The 17,063-nt window shown below is 31.7% G+C and overlaps 1 long non-coding RNA gene across 1 annotated transcript; it reads left to right on the top strand.

The window, feature by feature from the left end:
* Positions 1–10,552: 10,552 nt before the first annotated feature.
* On the top strand, positions 10,553–16,474 carry LOC146996811 (uncharacterized). Its single transcript, XR_015041476.1, has 3 exons — positions 10,553–10,665; positions 13,209–13,298; positions 16,342–16,474. It is a non-coding gene; the product is annotated as an uncharacterized LOC146996811 (long non-coding RNA).
* The last annotated feature ends 589 nt before the right edge of the window (positions 16,475–17,063 follow it).

The following is a 17,063-nucleotide window of genomic DNA, read 5'->3' as shown; positions in this document are numbered from 1 at the left end:
TATAATTTAAATATTTTAAGTGTATAAATAATATATCGTCAAGGTGCTAATACCTAACTCTACTTATAAAACGAAAATTAAAATTATGAATCAATATTTAAAGAACTAGTTGAGGTATCAGTAAACCAAATGCATTGTAATGTAGTTCCCAGAAGTATATTATAATGCATTTGGACACAGATGTGTTTTTACAAACACTATGTGCAGAAATATAATTCAGAGAGTTTGACAATATTCTTACTTTTATGGCAACCATTGTGAAGCATTCTCTAAAACAGAGATAAAAGCAAAAATCTTTTTTACAAAGCTGTTCAATTCGGGGTCGAAGGGTGGGACATTTATGTGCTTGATTGTGAAATTCCGTTTTCATTAAACTTAAAGAAATTTAAAATTCAAACGAAAAATAGGTTTGGTATAAAAATTTGGTCCTTACATATTTAATTTTAATCATAAAGTAAAACTGATTGATATTTTACAGCCATTTTCATTTGAATGACAGATAAAAACAGACTTGATTTATTACTGCTGTTATAAATATTTTGTCACAACTGGAATCTGACAACTATTCTTTCTTCATAGACATTTATAAGATTATCGAAACGAATACTTTAGGGCTATTACTGTTCTTTTCTATAAAATTCGAAAAGACTACTTGGAGTCTTTGAACTCTGCTTCTGATTGAGCTCAGCCCTGAAGACTGACTTAGATGATATAAACGAGCTGATGCTAAGAAGATTTTAGGAATTAAAGTAAAGAGACGTATAACTGTAGCTTAAACTTCAACTAAAACTTACGTTTACTATCAGACTGAAGAATTTACCTTCTGCCCTTAAAACAAAACTCTTCGCGATTACTTTTCCCTGCGTTTCTGTATGAACCTGACTGAAGTTTGCACTTTAAGAATATTTACTAACTTATAATTTTGAGAGGTAATTTCAGTTAACTCCAAGTTATCTCTACAAATTGAAAGGCCTTTGGAGTATTAGCAGTTTATACATTCATTTGTTTTGCAGCCTATAATAAGGAACATGTAGTTTTTGACCCTACCTATATTTCATCTGCAATCAGCAAGTAATATAAAAAAGTAAAATTTAGTTTTTATGCATTCATTTGTTTTATGATTATCTCTCCTCATATCGCATCAGTTTTTCTTGGAAAATCCTTCAGAAAAGCGTTTCATCCCTTAGGCAAATAGCACTCATGTACTTTGTGGTATTTGATTAAGTGTGATCATCACAGATATTATGCGATAACTCATGATAAATGAATATAAACCTAATAACACTGCATTTGGTTACTCGTATTCTTAGGTAGCATGAACTACGAGACCTAAAAGACTATAAGAGAATTATCTTCAAGTCTTAAGTACGACAGAAAACCAGAAGAAAGATGTAAAAAATTCTATTCACTCAATATAATTTCACAGATAGCCTCACTTAGGCCTACACAAAGGCAACAGTTTTAGCTTAACTCAGAAAAGGTAACCAGGAACTTAAAGTGTAATAAGTTTGGCCTAACAGCTCACAAAATAATTCAACTCCCTGGAAGACTCATAGAAGTCGGCATAAACTAATCCAATGCCTAGAAGCACTCAACGCCATAGAAATCTAATCGGCAGCAATTCACGATAGCAACGTGGTCTCCAAGCAAGCATTAAATGCTCCAAAATCACCTTCCCAAACCTTCCCTAAAATACCACTTCTTTTTACCTCATTTAAATTTACGCGCGCTAGCTTATTAACATTCTGGCAAGAAAGCGCTGGTAAAAATGAGACTAAAATTAAAATTACTTTAAACTAAAAAGGAACTATTAATTAAATTAAATAAATCTCCATTAGGTCATTCAACATTAGTAGGAGTTTCAAATCAGATAATTTATAATTAATAATGATTAATTAATATTTTTAGATATATTGGCAAAAAAGAAGGATAATCAATATTTTATAAAACACATTATTGCTTCACCTTTTGTAAAAATTAAAATTTTGCTTTAAATATCGCAATTCGTTTTATTTTTAATTCTGCCGGACATCCAGATCAAATTTTAGTGTGTATAGAATTATTTTCTTTGCTTAATATACAGTAAAGTTAATTGAAACTAAATTCAGTATGTATCTTACCTTTACCTATTCTTTGGTCAAAAGCATATTCCATTTACTTTATTTTTAAGTTTAAAGAGAACGCTTTTTTCATTATTTTCTATTTTATATAAACATGCTTCTAAAATCTAAGAAATTGAATTTTCTCTCTGATAAAAGAAGGGGGAGAATACAATTCTGCTTCGAAGTTAATTTTATATTGATTATTTTATGCTTCGCTGTTAAACATATTTATTTTCCTAAATTAGTTGTAGTCCATCTTTTTCTATCAAAACGTAGAGGAGAAAATTGATATCAGAATATCTTAAGTCACTTTGGTCATAAATTTAAGTTAAACAATGTTTTATAGAAATATTTCAGTTTCATTAAATAACACGCTTCAAAATAGAAATCGTAGGTAATTCGCGAGAAAAATATCTTTTATGATTTATAAGTTTGAGCTAACGCTTTGTAATTGTTAGGTATGTTTTTTGAAGTATAATTTCGAAACCAAGATGCACCCCAGGGTGTAAATAGAAACACTAAATTAAATTTAAGGGTTATTAGTGCATTCTTCAAAATTATAATATGGGAATTCCTCATAATTCCACTGCACTAAATAATTATTTTCAGCTTTGTTATTCTCGTAAAAATTAGTTTCACCTTAAATTCGAAAACTGAAAAATTTACAGTTAGATACTTTAAAATTATATCACAATCAAACTACAAAATGATGCTAAATTTTATTGCCAATGCAATAAAATTGTTTCAATAAACAGAGGCAAACTCAGAGAGTTTTGTTGAACATGTCACAAATGATCAATGTGTCTACATTTGTTGGTACTATGAACATCTGTGCGATAAATCGTTTCATCGGATACCGTACCAGTAGCTCATAATCGACAAGAGGTATATCATTGGTAATACCGGTTGAGAAGTTCCTGAAAATTCGCGGTAAGTGCAGTATTAGCGATACAAACGCAGTATTAATCTCAGAAAACGAAAATATTGTTTATAAGCTTCTTTCAAGGAATGCTTATTTTTAAAATCAGTTACATGGGGCTTTCATATTCGAAGGGTCTGACTGTGATTCATAATCAGCGCCGATCCTAGCCCGTGGCCGCACATGTGCAAGTTAAAAATTAGCCACTTTTTTTTACAGAACTCTAATATATTTGATAATCGTTTCACCGCCCTTAAATTTAGCGCCCGCCTGCTGTGCGCCATCTTACCGCCCCCCCTCGCTAGGATCGGCACTGTTCATAATAGTACAATTAGAACACCAAATGTACGTTCCAGCAATTTTGAGGTTTAGTTGTATAATAACTGCAGTAAGTGAAATTATAACAAAGAGGATATTTTCTCTTCTAGATATATGAAACATTTGAACTTTCTGGATGTATACAGAATGCTAACAGAACATCTGTATAGTTTCCTTAAAATTAGTTTGCGATATCTTCAACAGATGGCACCACCTCAGTATATATTGCCTACAGAAATAAGTGGTAGACAGGAATGAACCAAATGATGTTTTTAACTCAGCGAAAACTCTGTTTAATCGCCATTATCTTTAGCGGTAACACCAGTTTAGGCTGAATATTGACTAATATTGTTCGTTGTATTTCAAAATAAACCTCATATGCATCGGCATCTAAAGGCATTACGTGGAATTATCTGCATCGACATCTGACAGACAAAGACAAAGTAGACAGATGTCTTGTTTTGCACCCGCTAAGTCTTTCTGCACCGATGGGCGAAAAATCAAGCATAGGTGCGAAGGAAAGGTATATAGAAAGAGGGGCAATTTCGTATTTGAGGAGAGTAAAAAGGAACTTCGTACATCTTGTACGAGTTCAAAAGGCCAAGAAGAAAAGATGGGACAAAATAAAATTTAAAATAAATGGCCCAAAAATAATAGAGGAAAAAAAAAAAAAAGGGCCTATAGAAAGGAAAGGAAAAGAAGTAGAAAATATCCTAAAATACGATTGTGTCCATGAGTGTAGTTAAAAGGAGAAGAAACTGTCTTCATTTACAATAAATAATGTCTCACAGGTGTGTTTGTGTAGTGAGTGTGTTTGGTAATGGTGAATAGATGTGTTACTGGGGAAAAAACAAATATTGACGGTGTTAAAATGCTTCGTATCAAGGTATTTAGCATGGAATATAAAGTAATATGTACGCTTGCATCCTGAGATATCAACAAAGGTCATCAAACAAAAGTATATATTAATTTAACCAAAGTAACTTATGCTACTTTCATTCTCAACATTTTCATACATTTTTCAAAAAGCAGCAGCAGACGAACAACATAGAACCATATACAATACAAGACCACAACCGCATACACCCAAAAAAATAAATAAATAAATAAAATAATATATATATATATTTATGTGTGTAAATTACTGAGTATATGTATTAAAAACACAAATTAAACAGTATTTATTAATTTAACTATCATAATTTATTACAAGATTAATTATTTTACTATCATAATTTATTACTAGTTAAATAATGTTAATATAACACAATGAGGCACACTGTTATTTATATAAGCTCATAGTTCTAAAAATTCATTTAAGGCGGTGAAGAATAAACCATCCCTTACATATGGACATTTAACAGATAGCAAAGAACAGTATGAGAAAACATCGGTGAGGTATAATATTATTTAAAGGCGAAACTATATTCAAGCGATCTAGAAAGAAAAGAGAATCCAGAAGATCCGAGAGGGAAATAGCGCGATGCCCAAATTATCCCTCTCATCCCCAAATTTTCCCTCTCTCGAGATTCCTTAAGGGCTTTGTAAGTGTTGACAGACGTGAACTGATAACGCTGGCGTCTGTTTCGAGTTGATACACAAAGGAAGCCACAAGCAATGGCAATTTCAAATATTTTTTAATGCTTTAAACTGATGAAAAATTAAGATTTATTGATTTAAAGGCACTTATTTATAGAAATTTGATTTAGTTTAGATGAAAGAAAAGTACTTATCTTAAAATTCCAGGCTTTTGGAGTATATCCTTACATTGTCCGCTGTTTTATTCTCGTCAACATCGGAGCCGAAATTCATTGGAATGATATAGGTTTTGTAGGGGAAAAATAAACATTTTTCAAAGAAATTTAATTGATAATCACCAAGAGGAAAGGAAAAATTTTCACTTTTTTACGGAGCGCAGCGATCGTGCTGCCGCTTGCCTCGGTGATCACACCAATCAACTTCGTCACACTTAACTTCTCTGCATCGACATCTGAAGCACTTATACGGAGAAAAAAGTCATAGTTACGATTAATTGTTTAAATGCACTGATTTTTAATCTTCTATATTTTACATTATCCCCTGGAAATTTGGATGTAACTAGCTTACTTTTATAAATATGAATGAAACTGTACTCACAATATATTTAAAATGAATTGCTATGATAATGTTCATTTAGTCCTACATAAATACATTAGATGGCGCCATAAGTAAACCCAAATTCTTTATGAAGTATCAATAAAGTAAGCGAAAAATTACTGCAATTAAAATTGGTCGAGAAAAAGCAAATCTTATTAAATAAGCTCTTGCAGCTGAAGGTAACAAAAATGCACATTTAAATTTTAAGGAAACAAGGAATCGGTTCATTCTTTTTTCCTCATAAAAATAAGAAAGCTGTAAAACTTTAAAATGCCTTCACTGTTGCAGTAAAGCATAAACAAAATAAAACTCAACATAAACTCTAAAATTTTAAAACATTAAGAAATAAAATAAGCAAAAAAGAAAATTACAGTGCGGAAACTTCTGAGATTTTACACCATTTTATAGAGCAAATTAACAAATGGTCACGTCTTATTATTAACAAAAGAATCGTACATATTAATAAAATTTTTAGTAGGAAACGATATAAATTAAATGTACTTATCAGCTGAATCACTATAAAAAAGTAAAATAAATATTTTAATTCCTGACGACTGTTTTCATTGCTCTTAAATCGCTCAGTTTATTGATCAGTAACAGACATAAAATTTGAATGATAAATTTAGGTTTAGTTTAGGGAAAACAAAGATTTATGAGCAAGGAAAAAAGATACGAAAATGTAAGCAAGAGAAATTTTGTAACGAATATTCGAATTTAAATGTTTATTTACCAAGAACACGATAAAATTAGAGAAAAGGCGCAATTCTTCCATAGGAACGTCCTTTCTTGAAAAGCGCACTTTCTCAGTAAAGCAGGGCAACTACTGCACTTCCTCGTGTTCTATCCAAGGTGGTGTAGCTCAGAGCTCCATCTTAGGCTCTATTTTGTACTTGATTTATGCTTATGATTTTCCAAATTTCTCACAGGATCATAACTTTATGCTTGCATGTTACTCATGATACGGCGCTCATTGAAAGATCCCGAAGATCTAACCGCATCCTCCAGAAACTTCAAAATAAAATCCCAGACATCGAAAAGTGGTGTGCTACATGAAAAACCAGCATTAATCGCACTAAATCGCAGATTCTCATCAGAAAATACAAGATTAAAGACCACATTACCAGCTCAGTAACCCTTTTCGGGGAGCAAGTCCCGATTGTCAACTCAACAAAGTATCTCGGCGTAACGTTCAACAGGACATCTATATGGAGCATTCATATCAGAATCAACCGGGGTAAAGCATATGGACATATGAGAAAACTTTACTTTCTTCTATCTGATTACTCAGGTTTAGATCTGGCAAGAAAGAAAAGAATCTATACAGTGATTATAAGACCCATCCTTACCTATGCTTCACCCATGTGGACAAACGCTACCAAGAACGACGTCAAGAAACCAAGTTCTACAGAATAAATTTATAAGGAAAATAACCGGATCAGCTTACTTTTTCAGAAATAAAAATTTCCACAAAGACCTGAAAATCGAATACATTCAAGATCACCTCAATAAGTTAAATGAAAACTTTTACAGAAAAGCCGAGCAAAACTTAACTGCAGACTTTGCAGATTTACCGAATTATGAGAAACTAGAAGATGACTATTTTAGAAGGCCGTACGTGGCCCACTTATTGGACATTTTTAATCAGCTACCTTAAAAGTAGGGAGGGAAAAAAAATCCTACAAGTATAATATCGCAACTTATTATCTCTCCACGATCCTGCTCCTGATTGGCTCTCGCTCTCGTCTGGCTTCGCCTCGAAGTGGTCACGTGACCTGATTTCCGATTTTTCTATTTCTTTCTGAAAATACAGCTGAATAGTTACTGCAAGAAACCCTGAGCGGCAGATTGCGCCACACCTGCGGTTTCTTTCATGATTTCTCTGGACATTGACTCTTACTGAGACAAAGTGTCTCAAATTTCTCGCATACACGTTCGCGTTTCGAGCGCTTTGCTAAGGAATTTTCATCACAAGGCCCATTGTGTACAAAATTGATAGAACAGGAAAGTACTGTCTTATGCAGTAGAATGCCTGCATAAAACACACAAGTATCCAAGTGCTCGATACAAATGAAACTTTGTTGTTTGAAGCATGAACTATAATACGTTGTTCTAATTGTACGAGATAACGGAAAGAGGCTAGGGTTCGAAACAGGTCTTCAACAGGGTTCGGTCTAGGGGTCAAACTGCACGAATTTCTGTTATTTCAGGGAAATCGGTTGTTTTCTAGTAAATAAATAAAAAAATCGTAAATTGCACTTTCTTTGAAACTGTGCCCAGTTTTGCCAAACAATATAAGTTTTTGATTTCCTTCCCATAAAATCAAGCTCTCAGTTGCAAGAGACGTAATACTAGAACTTAATTGATGGTGAATTTGTAAAATTTCTTGCGAATACCGTTTTGCATATATGGGATGAAAACGCTGTCCTTTAAAATTCAGGATCAATCGCAAAAATTACCACATGTAAACAGATGGAAGCGAAAATATTTCTTTACGGTTCCACTGCTGGTGTTAAGAAAAGAGTCCCCCCCCCGAAGGGTAAAATTATTACTCGCACTAATTTGCTCCTCAGTTTGAATCTCTAAGAAAACTTCCAAAATCTCATACGTACTAATTTCACTTCGTTCTGTTCGAACTTATAAAAGATCCCTGAGAGCCCCATGGTGAAAAATAATTGTTTGATATTTCCAAAAGATGGCGCTACAAGTACATCTGTTTGATTACCGGATCACCTCCCCTTCTCGGCACGTGACTATATGAAAATCGATGATTAATTCAGTCTCCTTTGTTTTAGAATTTGAACTAGAATTAGCAGTAAAATTGAATGTTAGAAACAATCGATGGAACTATTGAGTTTCCGGTTTTTAAGCTGAGTAACTGGATTTAGACTTCTAACCTGCATTATATATATGTGTGTGTGTGTGTGTATACATAATTACTTCAGTTTTAATTAATAGATGATTAATAATCCTATGGATGTACTAAAGATATGTTTCCCGTTTGTTCTCGATTTTTACCGATTTCGCATCAAAGTGCATTGACCGCTGTTGCGTAGTAGCCGAAACCGCTAGCTAAAACCCCGGTTGGGATACATGGTTGAAATGAACTTCTAACTCAAGTTCTAACACTAACATTAATTTTAATAAACTAAAAAATTAACAGTTGCAGTTCCTGACGATGTGGGAATTGGATACATTCAGTCCCGTAATTTCAGTAAAATTTGTTAAACAGGAAAGTGCGCTATTCATTATACACGACCCCCATAGCCCAAACATCCTCAGGATGTCCTATTTAAGTCGCAATATCCCGGGACATACTTAGGATGTCCTAAGGATGTTGATTCACAGATGCCCTGAGGAGATCGTAATTTAACATCCTGAGGATGTCTTATTTAAGTCGCTACGTCCCGAGATATGACAGGATGTCCTGAAGATGTTGGTTCTCAGATGTCCTGAGGAGTTCACCAATTTTACATCCTGAGGACATTCATTCTGCATTGTCCGGAGGACTTTCGTTGTCAAACATTTTGATGATATTTGTTCTCAAATTTACCAGTTTTAATTTTTTGACATTGCACATCTGAAACTTGCACATTATTTTATTTTTCATATGTATTTTACTAAGTTGTTTCTAAATGCTGTACATTAAAAATATTGATATGATTGATGATTTATTCTTGTTATTTTGTTATTAATTTTAACTGCTATTTTTTCTGACGTTTTTAAAAATTTATTTAGTCATGGAAAAGATTTTTTTCAATGGATTAGCATTTTCTAGAATATTTGCAAAATTCTAAATAACATATATTATTTTTATAAAAAATGTATAAATTACATGTATAATTACTTACAGATTACAAACCCTACTAAAATATAGGTAAAATTATATATATATATATTTAATTACGGAAACGAATTTTTTTTTTAATTTGGGTATAGAGACATTAGGTATTTTTTTGGAAGCAGGAAACATGAAAAATTAGCAACTGCCTTCGCCGGGAATCGAAGGACGGACCTCTGGAATACCTGCCCAGTGTGCAGAACCACTACACCACGAAGACACGCTAGGTGTGGTGGTGGTGGTGTATTTAATTACGGCAAAGCACACTAGGGCTATCTGCCTAAGGGGAGGGATGTCTTCGTAGAGGACTTTCTAAGGGAAACTGGCTCGTATACACGATACACGTGGGGAAAACCACGAAAACACCCATGCAGCCAGCCCGTTCGCGAGATTCGAACCTCGGATCGCACTACCAGGGTTCAGCGACTTTACCGCTCGGCCGCTGGTGGGCCGAAGACACGCTAGGAAAGCGGGAGAAATACGTTATATTACTTCTCTTTTTAAAGGCCGACTTTTTTTTTTAAGGGGATCCAATCACTAAATCCTGGGTGTGGATATACCTCATCCAACACCTTTTTAATTCGGGCGCCACTGTAGAGACATTAGGATTTTTTTGGGAAGCCGTAGAGATGAAAAATTAGCAACCGCCTTCGCCGTGAATCGAACCACGGACCTCTGAAATACCGGCCCAGCGTGCAGAACTATTACACCACGAAGGCACGCCAGGAAAGCGGGAGAAATACCTCATAAGGAAAATTTTTTCCCTCTAATTACAGGACAGAAAATGTTTTTCAATCGCGCGATCTGTTATTGATATTGAATTACAGTCGTGCGATAATTTCGCAGTAAAGATACATCTCCGATGACTATCCAAGATTCTAGAAACTTTGGTCTTATATAGAGATGGTCGTCTTATAGAAATAATGCGTAATATCAATATTCATTTATAATTTCAGAACTATTGGGCACTTTCAGAAGTGCTCGTTTGAGAGGCGATATTCTATATATTTATTTACTGATACTCTCAGATTCCAAAATTTGTTTATATGCTCAGAAATATTGGATGGAAGGTGGTTGTCCCATACTTGCAAAATTTTACATTTCATTAAAAATCAATTCGGCATTATTTAACTATTTCCCTATTAATTAATTAATTAGATAAAGGAAAAATTAGGAAATAGTACTGTTTATTATGGAATAATGTAGGAAGATCTACAGAACTATATTCTTTCGCGTCATTGCACATTGTATCCGGCAAACTACTAGTTCCTCGTATTCTTCCGCAAATCCGTAAACATCTGTCTGATTTGAAACGAAATCCACTTGTGTGGATATTTTTTGTTGCATGAAAGGTAAGTTCAGTTGCAATACTTGTATGTTTACTTTTTTTTTGCTTTTCGAATTTATGTCATTTTGACAGTTAAATGTTTCACAGCTTTATGAATTGTTACCATTCTGTCGTGAATTACGTGTATCTCAATGGCTGGCTGTCTTTTCAAATATCTAATTTGCCCTGCTATCCAAATGTTTATGACTGAATTTTTTTTAGTCTAGTTTATGCATTCAGTTTCAAAATAATATGTGTGATCAGATTGCTTATTATTTTATTGCAGCAATAAATTTATGTTAAATAGTTTGAACAATTGTATAAAAATAAGAGTTTGCATTGTTTTGTTCAAAATATGTATGGTTGAAACATTATCTTAATCTAGTTTGTAATTCAAGTTTTTTTGGGGGTACTGTTCTGTTATTGGGTCCAGAATCGGAAATGTATGAACCTGTGTTCGTAAGTATGTGCATAGATGTGTATATGTAGACACACAAACATACAAATATACAAGCATACATAAATACAATTCTGAACCCGGTCCTGATAAAAGAACAGTACCTTTTTTTAATCTTTTTTGAATATTTTATAAAAGGATTAAGCATTTTCAAACTGCATATCATTTTAAGATTCGACTTGCAGGAAGACAAAATATGGTCATTCAATCAAATGCTTATGATTGCTTTTAACATTTTCTCATTTTTATTGTTTGCATTTTTATTGTATTTTAGATACTTTAGTTATGTAAAGTGAACATGAGAATATTAGGAAAGCTGAAGAATATGAATAGCTACCATAATACATGTATTTTTTCATCGAGCCCATTGTTTTAGAAACCAATGCACCATTATTATGTGCTGGCTTATTTTATAGTTATATGCAGTTTAATTTTATGTTCATGTTACTGTAGTATTGTCATTATAATAAAAGTATTGATAATTTTTGTTGAATCTTGCAAGTTGCCTAACATTCAGAATTATTACTACCGAATTTTACTGATAGGTTTTTTCGAGTTGACATAATCTGTCTGATAAATAAAATAAACTGGTGTTTAAATTATATGCATTTCTCTTAATGTTTCATTGAAAGTGAGATGGAAATATAAATGCTATCCAGAAAAGTGAATTCTTTTTGCCTGAAATAACAAACTGTACTAAATGATTAATGTTTATATCATTTTAGAAGTGTCAATATTAAAGTTTCTCCCCTTTCTCTTCTTTGATTTTGAAATAATTTATAATAAAATAATATATGCATAAGTGTAATTAATGTAAAGTGTCATTCAATAATATAATTTATTTTTAATGATATTTTTATATTATCTGGGCTTTCTTTTGGTGTTAGAAGGAGGAAAAGACTGTAATGTTTTAATTAAGGAAATAATTAAAACATTACAGTCTTTTAAATAACACAGTTACAGTAATGTTTATTGAAGCAATCAGTACTGTGTGATTGAATAATGTTAAAATGCATTGTTCATAAGGAAATTTGCTTATCTTTGTGTTATAGATTTTATTTTGACACAAGCTGAAATTTGAATTATTGGAAGCACTTTGAAAACCTGAATTATTTCCTGAATCATTAATCAGGCCAATATACAACATACAAATTTTCATACAAAATTATTTCTTTGAGCATATTATAAAGAGCTCATTTAATTTTATTATTTGTACAAATTTTAGACAAAAGTAGCATGTAACAGTTAAAGATTTATTGAAGCCTACTTGTTACTTGTGGTAACAAAGAAGTGTGAAAGATATTGCCACATTAGCGAACATGACGATCATTGATGCTTAGTTTAGTAATTTAATAATATATTGAGAAATGCTGGGAACTTTCAGAAGTAGACATTTCAAAAATGATGGGCTTGATAAGAAATTTACATGGTTTTATTATTTATTCTTTAGTTAAGAATGGATTTTAGATGTTCGTGTGAAAGAATTCTGTTTAATTATATGTGAAAGAATTGTTAAAGTTTGGCATTTAAAAAAATGAATTAATAATATGCAATTATCTTTTTATTATACATATATTACTATATATTTCTAATGCGCTATGTAAATGTCAGTGCTAAACAACTGAGATACTATTGTCAGGGCAATCTTTTCTTATACATGAAAAATTCTGATACGTTCTTATCATCTGCCCTCACAGCTTCAACTTATGCTAAAACAGCAAGAGTATGCACATGATAATAGCAAACTATGAATATGCATATCACACACATGTATTTACATGCTTTATATTTAATCTTTATTTCTGAATAGTATTCCATTGGATGAAAAATATGTGAATATTGACCCAATGTATATAATTTTGTGTGTGTGCATCCTAAAATTTCTTGTTTCTTATAAAGTGCTTATTTGAATTACTACTTGTGAACAGAGCAGTAGATATGAACCATAAACTAACCATTTTGCCAATTTTCACAGCTTATATGCATTTCTCAACAGATAGTCAGAAAGCACCAAAATTTGTAATAATGTTAAGTTTAAATGATGTTCTATACTTTTGTGTTAATTTTTCTATTCTATTAATTCTATTACTGTGTTATTAAACTTTCTGCAGGAATTTCAACTGGTTAAGATGTTATTACCATGTGGAGAAGGATTTGGTTTTTAAGCTAGAAAAAATTACAGCTGAAGGATTTTGTAGAAGGTCAGTCAAACTGGTTTTAGTTAATTATAATTTAATTTTGGGTGAAGAATTCTCAAATTTATTTATCATAAGTGTCTAAAGGTCTTCTAAATTAAATTCTGCTTGTTTTTGAAATTTTTCATGACATTCATTCTTTGATTATTATTATTTTTTTTTTAAATTTACTAACTTATATCCAGGCACATAATGTTGCATTTAATACCATATCTTAAATATTGTAAAATGTTAAAATAATACATTTCACTTAAAAATGTGGTTGTGACAGTAAATTTTCTGTTACATTTAATCATATCTATAAACATTGGTATACATCATTTTTCAATTTCAATAATCTGTATATTATTTTGTGCATTTCTTTTACATCCAAGATCTGGCATATGACTTGCTTTCCAAACTGATAACATGGTGTAATAATGTAATCTAATGGTTAAAGTTTATTATGGAACGGGCAAAATTTAATAAATTATTCTTTGATAGAAATTTATTCATGTGTTCAGTGTGTCTCATCTCTTTAAATTGCTAAAGTAAATTTTATGTACTTGCATTTAGGAATTTTGACTGTATCAGAGTAACTTTGTTTCAGTTATTATAACATGGAAGGGAAAAAATTCATTCATAGCTCCGTTTTTAAAATTAGTTAATTAAAGTCCTGAATAAAGAGGGATGTTTTGTTGTTTTTAATGTCGATAGAGTTTAATTCAAAAATATGCCACATTAAGGGTTACTTTTTAACCTAATTTAAAATTTTCATTACTTTAACATGTCCAATAATTGTTATTTTAACTCCGATATTGTAATAATATCAAAATTCCGTACTTTTTGATAGGTAATCCAAATGTAAAACAAGAAAAGAAAAAATTAAAATCTAGAAGTATATTTATTTCATACCTCTAACAAATAAAAACAACATAAGCACTTTTTACTGTCTATCTGCATAGTGTGGCATGTCGGCATTTTTTTTTTTTTTTTTTTGAGATTTGTATGGTCAAATCCATGTTTCAGTTAAAGGAAAATGCATGCACAGTCTTCTGATTTTCCCTTCGATTAAGGATTCTGTATATACTAGCATAAGAAATATATTAGTTAATGCAGTGTTATACATCAATATTTATAGACAATTATTGTGGCTATGTTTATTATAATTTTGTTCACTGTAATGGCTGAAGTGCCTAAACCATGTTGCTGTGTAAACAAAACTCAAATCTTCATCTCTGCATACTGCTCCACTAGTGTTTAAATCATTGAAATGGTGATTATGGTAAAACATCTTTGGTAAAAATTTACTCTACTGTAACCCTTGGTGAATCGTTTCTTTTTTTTTTTTTTTTTTTTATATCAAGATCGTCACCTGAGAGGATCGACACCAATTTCAAGGTGGCCGCTACACAAAACCAAAATAAGAAGTCAAAGACATACACAAACTCTGTGTCCATGTACACATCGACCTATTAAAACAGAGAACTGCACAAACTGGGCATTGTGCACTGCCTTAACTTTGTCCATGTACACATTGATCTATTTTCACTTTAAGAAAATCAGAAAGTTAAAAATATCATAGTTACCAGAAAAAATTCGCCACTGTCTTAACACATAGACAACCAAAAATACACAAACAGAGAGGAATAAGTTACCAAAAATACATATTTCCTAACATAAAAACATTAAACAACAAATCTTCTAACAAAAATTAACACACAGAGACAAAAAAATAAATGAAACGTCATTTTTTTAACATACCTTTTTTTTCACATTCATATGTTTAGGCTTCCCACCACCATCCTCCAGGTAAGCAATTCAATTAAATTTTTCGTCTTAGTCACCTCAGACATACTCAAACGATGGCACCCACACCAAAATAATAAATAGCATGTTCAAAATACAAGACCATACCACTTCCATGCAACCAAACACAGCAATTGAAAAGAATGGTAAGAACCAAAAATCTGGGACCGTACAAAAGGTTTACTATTAAAAAAAGTAGCCCAAAACTAAATTTATCACAGCATGTTGGCAATATTTGCAGAAATAACTATTTTTTCTTGACAAAAAAAAAGTTTTTTTTTTTTTTTTTCCCCCAAAGGCTACTTTCGCCAACATTATCAACATTAGGGTTACCGAAAAACTTATTTGACGCAATGGGCGTCCACATTTCACAAACAACCAATACCACTTTGCGATTTTTTTTCAGACAGAAACCAAGGTGTACCATACAGTAAAGATTAGCCACATCTTCATTTACTACTGTTACAAGTACTTCTTTGGTAAATTTCTGCGGGTAAATTCAAAAGTTTAAAATTGCATTAACATGATCAGATTCAGAGTCATAGCTAGGGTTTTCAGCGCTCAGGGACAACTGAAGATTTCTCCCCCCCTACTGCTTGCCAAGGATGGAAAACATTTAATTCTAAAATGTTTTAACAGCAGTTTGGCGCCCCTTGGATTCTGCACCCAGGGACAGATGCACCCCCCTTGCCCCCCTCTAGCTACGCTCCTGATCAGATTTTATTTTCTGCACGTAGCTAACAATTACTTATGTGTTGTCAGATAAATGTTACCAGATGCAGTTAATTATTTTTTACTTGCCAATCTCATGAGACAGGTTTTTTTTTGCTCCTGCAAGACTTTACTTTGTGTTGCAAAATAAATTCATTCTCACTCTTTTTGGACTTGCCTACACATTAAATTTAAAATAGTTTTATGAATAGGTAAGATGTGATTATCATAATTTTGTTTCTCTCTTTATCTTGGCAACTTTATATGTTGATTCAGTATCCAGGTTACCTACCAGTGGCTGATTGATAAAACTGCTCATATGTTCAGCTGGTGGTTTGAGTTTATTTTCTGACATAAAAAATTTTAGAAGGCATCCCCCATGTTTATTTTACTATAATCAAAAAATCAAATAATTGCTACTCTGTTTATAAGTACTAAATGTTAAAATATTTTAAATGCTTTCTTTAATTTGCATTCTAATAGTCATTTGTTTAAATTTAATTATGAATTATATTCACATATAGTAATTGTGAGTGTTTTTTTATTTTAGGTGCTGTGAAAGGCAATGACAGAGATCCAGTTTATCAAAAGTTCTTATATACATAAGAATACATGAATATAAGATTGTTTTTCATGAATTCAAATAAAATGTGATAAGTTGGATTAATAAAAACAATTTTGAATTTTGAAAAGTGTTTTTCCTCTGTTAATCATAATATAGTGCCATAAATTTCTGAACGTGTTTATTTTTCATCCAAATAAATAGCTTTACAAAAATTTGTCATATTAATAGATATTGCATAATTTAGCATTATTATAAATATTTATTATAGCAGATTTAGCTGAACTACGTTTTTAGTCTCTTTGCAGATGAAGTCACAAAGGTAAGTGGTTAGATATTTTTCTGTATTCCCCATTAAGTAATTTTATCTGGTAAATTACCATTACTTATATACTAAAGGTGAAAGAATAAGCTTTGCTTGAAGATACAAAAATTTGCAGATATTTCAAAAAATTGGTATACGTAAAAAAGTTCTTAAATTGCCACATATGTGAAACTGAAAATGTTATATATGAAATAGTTCAGAAATATAAATATTTTCACTATTTTCTAACTATAATTCACTGCATTTGTTATATATAATCACAGTTTAAGGTAGCAGTGCTTTTCTCACTGTCATTTCTCATGTATTTCGATTCATAAATACACGTACATAAATCCACGTATTTTGATTTCTCTTTTGAGACTGAATAAAAAATGAACTAAACATT

Source organism: Stegodyphus dumicola, chromosome 6, assembly GCF_044657685.1.
Source record: "Stegodyphus dumicola isolate Sdum_Otavi_A_Nest chromosome 6, ASM4465768v1".
In the NCBI taxonomy this organism is placed as follows: Eukaryota; Metazoa; Arthropoda; class Arachnida; order Araneae; family Eresidae; genus Stegodyphus; species Stegodyphus dumicola.
Note: the sequence above shows the minus strand (reverse complement) of the source record. Positions and strands in the feature narration are given on the sequence as shown.